Source organism: Triticum aestivum, chromosome 7A (assembly GCF_018294505.1).
Source record: "Triticum aestivum cultivar Chinese Spring chromosome 7A, IWGSC CS RefSeq v2.1, whole genome shotgun sequence".
Classification (NCBI taxonomy): domain Eukaryota; kingdom Viridiplantae; phylum Streptophyta; class Magnoliopsida; order Poales; family Poaceae; genus Triticum; species Triticum aestivum.
In genome coordinates, this window is record NC_057812.1 from 689,068,163 (window position 1) to 689,080,555 (window position 12,393).

The window sequence follows — 12,393 nt, forward strand, 5'->3', positions numbered from 1 at the left end:
CGCGTGTCGACACAAGAAGGAGCGGCAACGGACGAGACAGGTTTCTCCCCCGTCCCCGATAAAGCAAGGACACCTAAGCAAGACGCATTAAAGGCGCCTTGTCATGTAATGCGAGGGATAACCTCGCATCACTGTACCCTTTCCACCTCCTGCATGCCACTGTGGCAACCCATTTTTCTATAAAAAGAGGCCCGAGGCGACCAGGAGGAGGATTCGGCATTTTGGAGCTCCTAATGCCCCAAAGCTAGCTCAAGAACAGGAATATAAATCCACCAAAGCAGGAGTAGGGTTTTACGCATCCTCGCAGCCCGAACCTGGATAAACAAACTGTGTACTATCTGTTTGATCCGCTCTTCTCACGACCCTGCGCCCCGCTAACCGTAGTAGGGATTCTTGTGATCCCATAGGTGTCGTTCCCACCGACAGTTTGTGGTAAAATACTAACACAACATCGGAAGGGCGGCAGGGTTGACGTAGAAGCCCACCGTGATCGATTTCCCCTCTGGTAGAGTACCAGAAAAGGCCTCCAGATGGGATCCCGGAAAAACTGAAACTTGCGGTGGCGGAAAAAGTATTTTGTTTGTTTCTCTGTTGGTTTCTTGATTTTACAGAATCTATAGAGGTGTGATTAGGTCAGATAGAGCCTCGAGGGACCCACAAGGTACTAGGGCGGGGGGCCCAGGGCGCACCCAAGTGCCTGCTCGTCTACTCGTTTGCCTTCTGGTATGCTCCCGAAGCTTCTAGAGTCCTCGTATGTCCAGGAAAACAATCATCAAAAGTTTCGTGGCATTTGGACTTCATTTGGTACAGATTTCCTGAAAAAAAATAGTAAAAAACTAGCAACTAGCACTTGGCACAGAGTTAATAGGTTAGTCCCAAAAATGATATATAATTGCCTATAAAACATCCAAGATTGATTATATAATAGCATGGAACAATCAAAAATTATATATACATTGGAGATGTATCAGGCGCTGCTAGGTGAGGAAAAATATTTTGTTGGTGTTGGGCTATGTGGCACACAATCAACATATGAAATACTGCTGACGTGGGCTCCGATGCCACCACTATTTTTTAGCAATGGCACCATATTGGTGGCGTCGGGTGTCCACGCCAGCAAGGCAATTTTGCCACGCCATAGCTTGGATTTTTTGCACTAGTGTTGGGACTAAGCCATCATCACCATGTTTCATGTATCCTATCGTCTCTACCTGGCAAGCTATTAACAAGACACCATATGAGCTACTAACCTACAACAAGCTAAACATCAAATACTTTAATGTATTTAGTTGTGGGTCTTTCATTCTCGACAATAAATCACTAATAGCTAAATTTGAGCTAAGCCTATTGAGGGCATATATTTGGATATGGGTCAAACTCTCACACAATTAGTGGCTGTGAAAAATTCATGGTGTATTTAGTTTTGGTGAACATAATTGCTCCCAAGTGGAACAAGTTTTTCAAAGTGTTGTAGGTGATGCCCGCCTTCTCAAACTACTAGATCGACTATATGACACTAGTCGTCAACCCGTGCGTGCGCATGGGCTAATTAAATAATATTGCGTTGAAATCTATATCATTAACATTGATGATGTGTTTTGCAAGGATATCGAACTTGAGGATTGATGCGAAGTTATATAATAGAAATGACTTAGTTGGATGTAACCACGTTAATTAATGAGATGACACGAAAAAATAATTTGTGCCGAGATAACTTGATATAAGTTATTTGTAAATATGATGAAATAAGTTTCATATAAATTCAGTAGTATTCGAAGTCGTCAAGCTATTGCCTAATTGCTTAGCCGTACTCCATTGGCGATCTTAGAAAGTGCTATGTTTTTCTTAATGATAAACGATTGTTTCCCTTAAATAAGATCAATCTAGAAAAAACTATAAGAGAAATACTCACACATAGTTCATATGCATGACACTTCATATATCCTTGAAACTAATTGGGTAAGGAAAAAAATCTAAAGAAAGAACACACCTTATTCAAGTGAGGTAAGAAACTAAGGGACAATACAACAAATAAGTTGGAATTTAACAAACAACCTTAACACATTTTAAACTTGAAGAATGCTACAATTTCCAGAGAGATTTTGTTGAACATCACATCACAGATCCTTACATATAACTCTTTTGTATTAGATGCACTTGAACAACATATTAGAATATGTGTCATACTTAAATTTGGAGCATAGCCAGTACATATATGCAACACAGCACAACCCTGATGAAGGCTAACGCATCTCCATATGCTTACATTGTTTATCATGAAACTGCTAATTACATGTACTTACGTGTGTACAGTTGTAAAAACTTTCTTCAATGTTTAATTAACTTTGGTCGCTTGGTTATAAAAGGGGGAACAGTAACAGGTTTTGGTCAATCCCATCACTATTTTTTGCGACAGTCTAAAAGACAAATTATAATGAATAATGATTAGTGGATGAGCAATGTCCTTGTACAACTACTCATAATTGTAGGAAAGCATTTTTCAAAGGCCACCCCAAATCAGAGAAATTATTCACTCTATTGTTCATCTATACAGAGAAAATCATAATTACAAAAATAAAAATTACCCTTCCCATCTAGCATTAAATACGAACACATACCTCATCAAGCATCGATCCTCACCCTGTTGTGTATTCATCTTTGATCAGAACATAGTGTACTCAGACTACTTTGTGTACGCCATCACCCATATCTGATGAAAGAGGAGGAGAGAAATTGAGACATTGTGAAGATGTGGATTTATAGTACATATGGGTACAATCTCAGTTGAGTGTTGCAGTTTTAATTAACATAACCAATAAGAGAAAACATTTAGATGGCTTGAGAAACCTCAGCATAGCCCTGATGAAGGCTAGCACATCTTCATATGCGTACCATTGTCTATGTAAAGCTGCTAGTTACATATATATCTTTACGTGCCTATAGTTGGACACACGGGCCTTGAGTCTCGGCACGTGTACACGCCACGCAACTACATGAGTTGATTGATCAACGTTAGTTAGTCCGGGCAACGTCCAAAATTAGATGATTGGTTGTCTTTTTGTCTGAAAAACTGTGCATATATACTGGAAAGATGTACAGAATATGAACAGATTTAGTAATTTATAAAAAAAGTACATATGAGAATTTCCTTATTGAGAACACAAAGACATCGGAAAGGAGGACAACAGATTGCAAGTGCAGGATAACAATTGACCTAACAAAAGTGGTTATGATTCACATGCTGTCGAAGAGACTAAAACAGATGCATTAATCCAGCAACATCAGCAGCTATATTACCTTACACTCGTTATCGGGAACTATGAATCCTCTGTTTCTTCCACGAACTGGCTAGAGTATGAACTCTCGCCAAATTGCATTAAATTCATGTGTATAGTAATTACACTTGCAAGGGAAAGCATGAGGCAATACATGCGTATAGTAACACTACTAGGGAAAAGCCTAGTAGCAGCGCGGGTTTTGGGCCTATTAGCAGCGCGGGGGCCGGCGCTACTAATAAGGCGCTACAGCTAACGTATAGCAGCAGCGCGGGTGCCACCCGCGCTACTACTACGTCCGTTAGTAGTAGCGTGGGTAAAATCCCGCGCTACTGCTAACCTGCGGAATTTTTTTCGAATTTTTTGCGCGAATTTTCAAATTTCTGGATTATTTTAACCTCTAATCTCTAATCACCCTCATCGCTGCTCAATTTAATCTCTAGTCACCCCTCATCATTCCAAATCATCTAATTTTTCGGACGGTCACCCATCCTCTCACTACTTCGGCATGAGCACGCTTAACTTCCGGGTTCTATTCTCCCTCGATTCCAAGTCTGCACTTGTTGTTTTCCTGACAATAGTAAGATGTCAATCCTATTAACCCTCGGGAGTTTAGCTTGAGCATGAAGTCACACATTTCGCTGTTTGAGTTTAAAACTATTGTTCTAAAAAACAATAATTATTTAATAACACTAATATTTTTTGAATAAGGAGTTTGACCACATTTTGACAAAAGTTTGACCACAGTTTGACCAGATTTGACCAAAATTCCAAAAAACTGAAATAATTATTTAGTAACACTAATATTCTTGAATAATTATTTAGTAACACTAATACTTCTTGAATAAGTAGTTTGACCAGATTTGACCAAAACTAAAAAAACTGAAATTTGAGCATAACTTTTTTCCTTTTAGAATTTGAGGATTCTAAATATTTGCAAACAGGCCGTAGGCGGTCTCCATCGTATGCGGATTTTCGTGCTGAACATTTTGATATATTATACGTTTTTTCTGACATCGTATGCAAAAGTTATAGCCGTTTTACATTTTCCCTATACTTTTTGCAAAACATGTCCAAATTTAAGTTTTTAAATTTTCCTAACTAGTAGATGTAGTAACATAATTACATCTCGAAGGATTTTAATTTTTGAAACATTTTGATATATTATACGTTTTTCTCTAACATCGTATGCAAAAGTTATAGCCGTTTTACATTTTCCTTACACTTTTTGCAAAACATGTCCAAATTTAAGTTTTTAAATTTTCCTAACTAGTAGATGTAGTAACATAACTACATCTCAAAGGATTTTAATTTTTGAAGTTTTTATCATTTTCTTTTGCTTTTTACAAAATCGAAAAGGCGATCCACGAGGGGAGGGGGGGGGGTAGAGTTTCAAAATGGGACCTTTAGTAGTGGCGAGGGATTTTATCCCTCGCTACTACTATGGCATGTCCCGGGGAGGGGCATGGTTGAGACCTCTTAGTAGTAGCGAGGGGTAAAAACTTAGTAGTAGCGCGGGTTTATAACCCTCGCTACTACTATGGCATGGCCCAGGGGCACGGTAGAGACCGCTTAGTAGTAGCGAGGGGTAAAAACCAGCGCTACTGCTATCAACTTAGTAGTAGTGAGGGTTAAAAACCCGCGCTACTACTATGGCATGTCCCGGGGGGCACAGTAGAGACTGCTTAGTAGTAGCGAGGGTAAAAACCAGCGCTACTGCTATATAGTAGCGAGGGTTAAAAACCCGCGCAACTGCTACTTAGCTGCAGCGCCTGATTTTGTGTAAGATTCTGTGTATAGGCTTTTCCCTAGTAGTGTAATATGGTAGTAGTACTCCCTGGCAGTACAACGGGCTAATAGATGGGTGGAGTTCATAGAAAATATATATAAATATATGGTAGTAGTAGTCCTTTTGCTTTACGCTGTCCTAATTAATCAAATATAAATATCAGTAGTTCGAACACTTACTGGTTCGGACATTTATATCGCCATCTTGTGGAGAGAAACGCTTACATAACGATATGGCATCACCTCCAATCATTCACTCGCTGTTAGTGGTTCGACACTAACCTCTATATATGAACAACAATTACTTAATGTCAACAATAACCCCTGTAATGCCTGTACATATTACAAACCTTCCTCAATTATTTTCATGTTCGACATAAAGAGTCAATGCATTTTATTGGTACTTGTAGATCAGTACATACCATATTGCTAACTCTGAGACTTGATGATCTTGTCCTCAGAGTTTGATAGATATATCTGGTAGTAAAATAAATTGTTGGCTCCGATAGGAATTTCATCAGGCATCTAGTGAACAAATAAAAAATATATAGCCTGAAAATATTATACAGGAAACTTATAAATCTGCAAACGTGGATCACCAATCCTGCAATGGTGCTATCCATAAGACAACCAATTAAGACACCACAGTGGCATCATGTAGAGGCTATGCTTATTACGTAATCAAAGATCTGGATACAGGAAAAAAATTAAGGCGGCCACTGCTACCAAAAGAATCATATTGGGAGGCAGCATGTCATGTTGGACTGGTAGTAAAATGGATGTTCAAAACGCGTTCTAGTCATGGAGTTTATCATCCCAAGATTAAGTTTCGTTGATGATCCCAGGACCAGGAGGAAAAGATCGGCCTGGACATGATTTGCTAGCTTGCTGCCAACATAGGTAGGGCAAGAGTTTACACAGCAGGAGACAACTTTGCACATCTAAACTGAGGAGGAGCAGTTACTTGATATAGATGCGAACAACATCAGCGGACTTGGAAGATTTTATCATCAGAAAAATAACATGCTTGTGTTCCTACTGTTTCTCCGGCAAAGTGGGCATCAGTGCTAGCAACCCTACGTGCTTGCCTTCGTCTGTTTGTCCTACAAAATTAGACATGTTAGCAACGGCATGCGGCAGGTGGGGTCCACACCAGGAAAGGCTCAAGAAGGTCAGAATAGACTCCCATAAAATTCTTCGCAATGGCATGTGGCAGGACTTCAAGTAAAGCCGCCCGTGGCTGTCCTGGCGGAGGCTAGATCAGTTGTGGATCGATTGAACAATAGAATAGCCGATCCGAAGAAGAACACGATATGGACTTTGCATGAGTGTGTTTTTGTAGAGACCTATACATGGGAAGGCAAGATATTTTCCGATTAACTAAGTAGAGAAGGGAGAGTCCTGAGAGAGAGAGAGAGGTACATGCAAAAGAGAGAGACATGCGAGATTGAGCCCGGGAAAAAAAGGATACGTGAGAGACTTGGACAGGTTGAGCAGGGAAAAAGGGCTTACATGAGAGCAGATGTCTGGGAGGAGCCGCACTGCCCTCCTTCTTCCTCGAGCTTTGGGTGCCATGATCTCTTCTTCTACCTCATAGGCCGGAAGCAGTCCACAATAGTTTGCCATTGCTGTAGCCGCCAGGGAGTGGAGCGATTGGGGAATTGGATTCCATGTCAGCGCCATTGTTGATTCTACAAATTATGCGGTTTGGAAAACACACCTTCATCCTTCTATAGAGCTCGAACACAACAGAAAAGATACAACTGGTTCAAGTACAAACAGAAAAAAAATCATATAGTGGTTGGAGACGAACCTGAACACCATGAGGAAAATAATTATAATCTGATAGGCCCCTTATGTGCATCGGATCCATGCCCCAACTCGCTTCCTCCTTAAGAGAGACATAGATTTGTTTTCTGGGAGAAGAGAGACGATAGGGCACTCAGTCAAGCATGCACATGTACCCCAAAATCATGGAAACAGGAGATAGAAATCAATAAGAGAGACAAAACAAACCAATTCGTTCCATTGGCACATGTTACTCCACAATTTTCATGTGACTTGAAAAACCATAGTCAATCAGTAAGTAAAAGAAGGAGAAAATTAGCATATATAAATTAACAAAATAATTCACTCTAGCAGTCTAGCCAGGCAGCCACACTATAGCAGTCATGAGATTGACATAATTTTCCTAGAATCAAGAAATCTAGAAACATCATCTCCTACCTCCTGCTCGTCCTCCATACTTGATCATGTGCTACAACGTCCATAGAGTCCACACACCCACCAATTAGAGTGCAGCCTAGGAGGACGTAGACGTTCCATCTTCTCCATAATCTGCTCCAAGGGGCCAACTACACCCAAGAACTCTGTATCCTCAATGACAACAGCGGCCAGCCAATCTGCTTGAAATTGTCATCTATACACTTCCTCCGCTGCACCACCAAGCTCCAGTCTGATTCATCAATATGGCTAAAAAGAAAAGAAGATTGGATCGCAGAGGCTTTGGAGATTTAAAGGTTGAAGAGAAGGAATAGGGGAATAGATTAGATTGGATCGCGAGGGGTGAGGAAAGGCTCTAGCTCGGCTTTGGATGGAAAGGCATTGGAAGGAGAAGGCATAGGGATAAAAATACTGTGTGAGGGTTCTTTTGGGAAGGATTGACGCTGGAGTTTTATAGGAATACGATAGATTCTTTTGATTGTTTTTTTAAAGGTGCTCTAGATTGCTTTTTTACAACAAACGTTATGTTGGTTTTTTCTTTGATTGCAAGGCTTATATGGGTGGATCTACACCGTTATAATTCGGGCCCAGTAGATGAACAGCCAGTAATTTCTAATTAATGTGGTAATTTCTGGGGAGTCCAAAATTAGTATAGGTAGGTATAGATAGATAGATAGATAGATAGATAGATAGATAGATAGATAGATAGATGTTGCGCTATTGGCATGAAGACCAACTAGAACGATGAAGCAAAGGAATGGTACAACCGGTCCTGCTCCAACTACATCGTTAACCTATGTGATAGTATGGCGAACATGTACGATCAAGATCAAGGACTCACGAGAAGATATCACAACACAACTCTAGACACAAATTAAAATAATACCAGCTTTATATTATAAGCCAGGGGCCTCGAGGGCTCGAATACATAACCTCAAAAACACAAGAATCAGCGGAAGCAAAACTATCTGAGTACAGACATAAGTTAAACAAGTTTGCCTTAAGAAGGCTAGCACAAAAGCAGAAAGGACCCGGGGCGCTACTCGCGAACACCAGCGCCATCCCAGTAGCCGGAGTTTGGGAGGCGGCGATGTTTGTGCGCCTGGTAACGGGCCACACATCGCCAAATCCAAAGGCGGAGCCAGGCCCTCCGCGGGTGGAGAGGGGCCTTCCGAGGTCATCGCCGCCCCACCCGAAGGCGATGCAAGGGCCTCCAAGACTCCCACGCCGGCGCCAACAGCGCGCTCCTCCCAGGCAACGCGTGACGAACGGCGTCATCACGCCGAAGATCCCGGGCGTCGCCGCGGGAAGAGCCCCGAGCGCCACTTCCGGGACGTAGAAGACCTCCCCACTCGCCGAAGCACTGGTGACAACGGCATGCGACCACGGGGTCGTGATAGAGCTCCTTCTGACATGTCAGAAGTCGAAGCGCATCGCGATCCGTGCAGGTTCCGCTGCCACCGACGCCAGCAGAGGCCCTGGCGCGCCCAGTTGCTCCTCGACTTTCCTCCCACTATGGGGAAACTAGATGAATGGAGAGCCACTACCCGAAGCCTTGTTGATGTGGCCAACAAAGACGAACGAAGTCCGGTGGGGCCTCCGGGTCGACGCTCCGATGGAGTCCCACGCACCAGTGGCGGAAAGGCCGGCGGCGCCGCAACCACAGTGCATTCACCTCTTCCCCATCCAATACCGCGGACGCCGGCTCATCGCGATGTCACGGGGACGACATTTCCATAGCGTCGTCTGACCCACGGACCCACTGTGACCAGCGCCAAGTTCTTCGGGAACGAGCCCATGAAGACGCTCGAACCACTATCGAGCGCCGGCGCAGAGCGCGCCACCAGTTAGACAGGCGAGCAGGGGCTGCTGTGAACCACCTGCCCCCGGGGAGCCCTGGAGGCCTACCTTACGAGGTAGGCTGTCCGGCTTTTACTCGTGAGATGCGGTAGTTCCAGTGGCCCACTCGCCGCACCTTCAAACCTGACGTTGGCGAGAAGTACAATGGCAAGACCCACCCGTCTGAGTTCCTTAGCATCTACACCATCGCGATGCAAGCTGCCGGAGCCCGCGACAATAAGGTGCTTGCGAATTACTTTCCATTGGCTCTTAAACCCAACGCCATGTCGAGGTTGATGCACTTGTCGGTAGACTCTATTTCCTCCTGGTTGGATTTGTGCCATGAGTTTGTTGGCGCCTTTACTGGAGGCCACCAAGCCCATGGCCAAGCAAGCGACCTGCACATCATTCCCCAGAAGGGAGGCGAGAGTCTCTGCAAGTATATACAGAGGTTCAGCTGGGTACAGTACAATATCCCTGATGTTCCCCCTGCCGCCATCATCAGCGCGTTCCATCAGAACATGCGTAACCACAAGATGCGCGAAGAGTTGGCAATGAACAAGGTGAAAGACATGGCAGAACTCTATGTTCTTGCTGACAGATGTGCCCAAGCTGAAGAGGGAAGGAAGTATCCCGGCGAAGATGCCGACGTGGAAACCGACTCCTCAAATGAGGATACTGCCGCCCCGGCGAAGAAAGGCCGGCGTCACAACAGGAAGCGCAAATGTAAAGCCGTGCTTGCCGTCGAGGGATCTCACGACGCCGGCTCTGCCAAGAAAACCAAGGCAGATGACCCCGACAAGGAATTGCTAGATGTGTCGCCTGCCGGGCCTTGGCGGCTGCCGAGAAGCCAGGAAACTCTGACAAGCAATACTGCAAGATCCATCGCACCAAAGGCCATGATATCCAGAACTGCCGACAGGTTGAGCTCCTTGCTGAGAAGCAGAGGGCTGAATATGAGAGGCGAGACAAGGAGAAAGGCCAGGACGGTGCTGAGGGGTCCGGCAAGAAGTGTGACGGACAGGTGGGCCGTCGCGGCAAAGACAAACAACAGGAGAGGGCCGCCCGGGGCCGTGACAAAAAGCCAAAGGACGATGATCGCGAAGAAGACGATGAGTCTGGTGACCAAGAATTTCAGAAAGCTACGGAGGCCATGTGCGTCGATGGCTCGCCTCGCTGCATACCTCTCACCGCCAGCTTAAACAGTGGGCGCATGAGATTACAGTGGCAGAGCCATCGTTTGATGCCCAAAGTCCGCTGAAGTGGTCCAGCACACCTATCATTTTTTACACTGAGGATCACCCTGATCGCACTACTACAGTCGGGTGCTTGCCATTGTTGGTTTCACCAACAATACGCAACCTCAAGGTGACTAAGATGCTAGTCGATGGCGGGGCCGATCTGAACTTAATCTCGCCTGCCGTGATCGAGAAACTGCAGATTCCTGATGAAGACCTCGAAGAGACGGGCACGTTTCAGGGGGTCAACCCGGGAAGAAGTCAACCAAAGGGAAAGCTCACGTGCCCGTGACTTTTGGGAGTGATATGAACTACAGGACAGAAAGGATTGTGTTCGACGTTGCCAAGATCCCCTTGCCTTACAACGGGATCCTTGGCCTCCCAGCACTGGCCATGTTCATGGCGACGTCACATTACGCCTACAACACCCTAAAGATGTCGGGGCCTGTGACGATCATCACCGTCCCATCATACAAGAAGGATGCGCTAAATTGCACTGACCAACTCTACCAACAAGCAGTTGCAGTAGCCGCCACTGCTAAGGCGCTTGCTCCTGCCGCTGGAGCCCCGGGAAGGAAAAAGAAGAAGACCGGTGAGACCTCAGGCACCCACTCCTGCGAGCGCACCTCTTCGGAGTGTAGTGCTCCCATCGAGGACGTGCCAGAGAGCTCCACCGACAGAAACAAGAAGTCCAGGGCCACACCGCCGGGAACCAAGAAGGTTTCTGTCCAGGTGGACGGCACGGGAGGGGCTTTTACCATAAGCTCCGCCCTTGACGACAAATAGGAAGACGCGCTCGTCACCTTCCTGCGGGCGAATGTCGATGTGTTTGCATGGCAAGCATCCGACATCCCTGGCGTTCCCAGGGAGGTGATTGAGCACCACCTTGCTATCTATCCTCATGCGCGGCCCGTCAAGCATAAGGTCAGAAAGCAAGCCTTGGAACGACAAGAGTTCATCACAGAGGAGATCCAGAAACTGGAAGCAGCGGGTTTGGTAAGAGGAGTGCTCCATCCAACGTGGTTGGCCAATCTAGTGGTAGTGCCCAAGGCAAATGGGAAGTGGAGGTTGTGTATTGATTACACAAATATCAATAAGGCTTGTCCTAAAGACCCCTTCCCGTTGCCGCGCATCGACCAGATTGTTGACTCCACGGCTGGGTGTGATCTGTTGTCATTCCTCGATGCCTACTCCGGCTACCACCAGATCTTCATGACAAGAGAAGACGAAGAGAAAAAGACATTCATCACCCCATGTGGTACATATTGTTTAATACGGATGCCTTTTGGGTTGAAGAGTGCTGGTTCAACATTTGCAAGGGCGGTCCAAATTGGTTTTGAACCCTAGCTCCATAGAAATATGGAAGCTTATATGGATGATATAGTGGTCAAAACCAAGAACAGGGCAACCCTCATACCGGATTTACAAGAAACATTTGCAAACCTACGCAAGATCAATCTCAAGCTGAACCCTGAGAAGTGCGTCTTCGGCGTCCCGTCCGGCAAGCTTCTCAGGTTCTTTGTGTTGCAGCGCGGTATAGAGGACAATCCGAACAAGATCAAAGCTATAGAGCAGATTGAAGCACCCAAGCGAGTCAAGGATGTGCGTCGGCTTGCTGGTTGCGTTGCCGCCATGAGCAGGTTCATTTCCAAGTCCGCCGAGCGCGCCCTTCCCTTTTTCAAGATTTTTAAAAAGGCGGGCCTGATGGAGTGGACACCAGAAGCCGAAGCAGCATTGCAAGATTTGAAGAGGTACCTCTCCTCCGCGCCAATACTAGTTGCACCTAGGCCGTTGCTGCTATACTTGGTGGCAACGAACCAGGTGGTCAACGCCGCACTAGTGGCGCGGAGAGAAATTGATGACGAGGTAATGGCAGCGACAGAGCCCGATGCCACCGATGCAGAGACAACACAGCCAGTTGGAGTGCCGCCGAAGAAGAAAATGTTGCAGCACCTAGTCTACTTTGTTGGTTCCCTCCTATAGGGGGCTAGATCAAGGTACTCCGGTGTGCAGAAACTGCTCTTCGGCCT

At 45.4% G+C, this 12,393-nt stretch overlaps 1 long non-coding RNA gene across 1 annotated transcript; it reads right to left on the bottom strand.

Annotated features, from left to right (window-relative positions):
• Positions 1–1,054: 1,054 nt before the first annotated feature.
• Positions 1,055–7,112, bottom strand: LOC123154789 (uncharacterized). Its single transcript, XR_006477058.1, has 5 exons — positions 6,877–7,112; positions 6,576–6,754; positions 5,486–6,409; positions 5,244–5,396; positions 1,055–2,710 (listed from the first exon to the last, which is right to left on the bottom strand). It is a non-coding gene; the product is annotated as an uncharacterized lncRNA (long non-coding RNA).
• Positions 7,113–12,393: the final 5,281 nt, after the last annotated feature.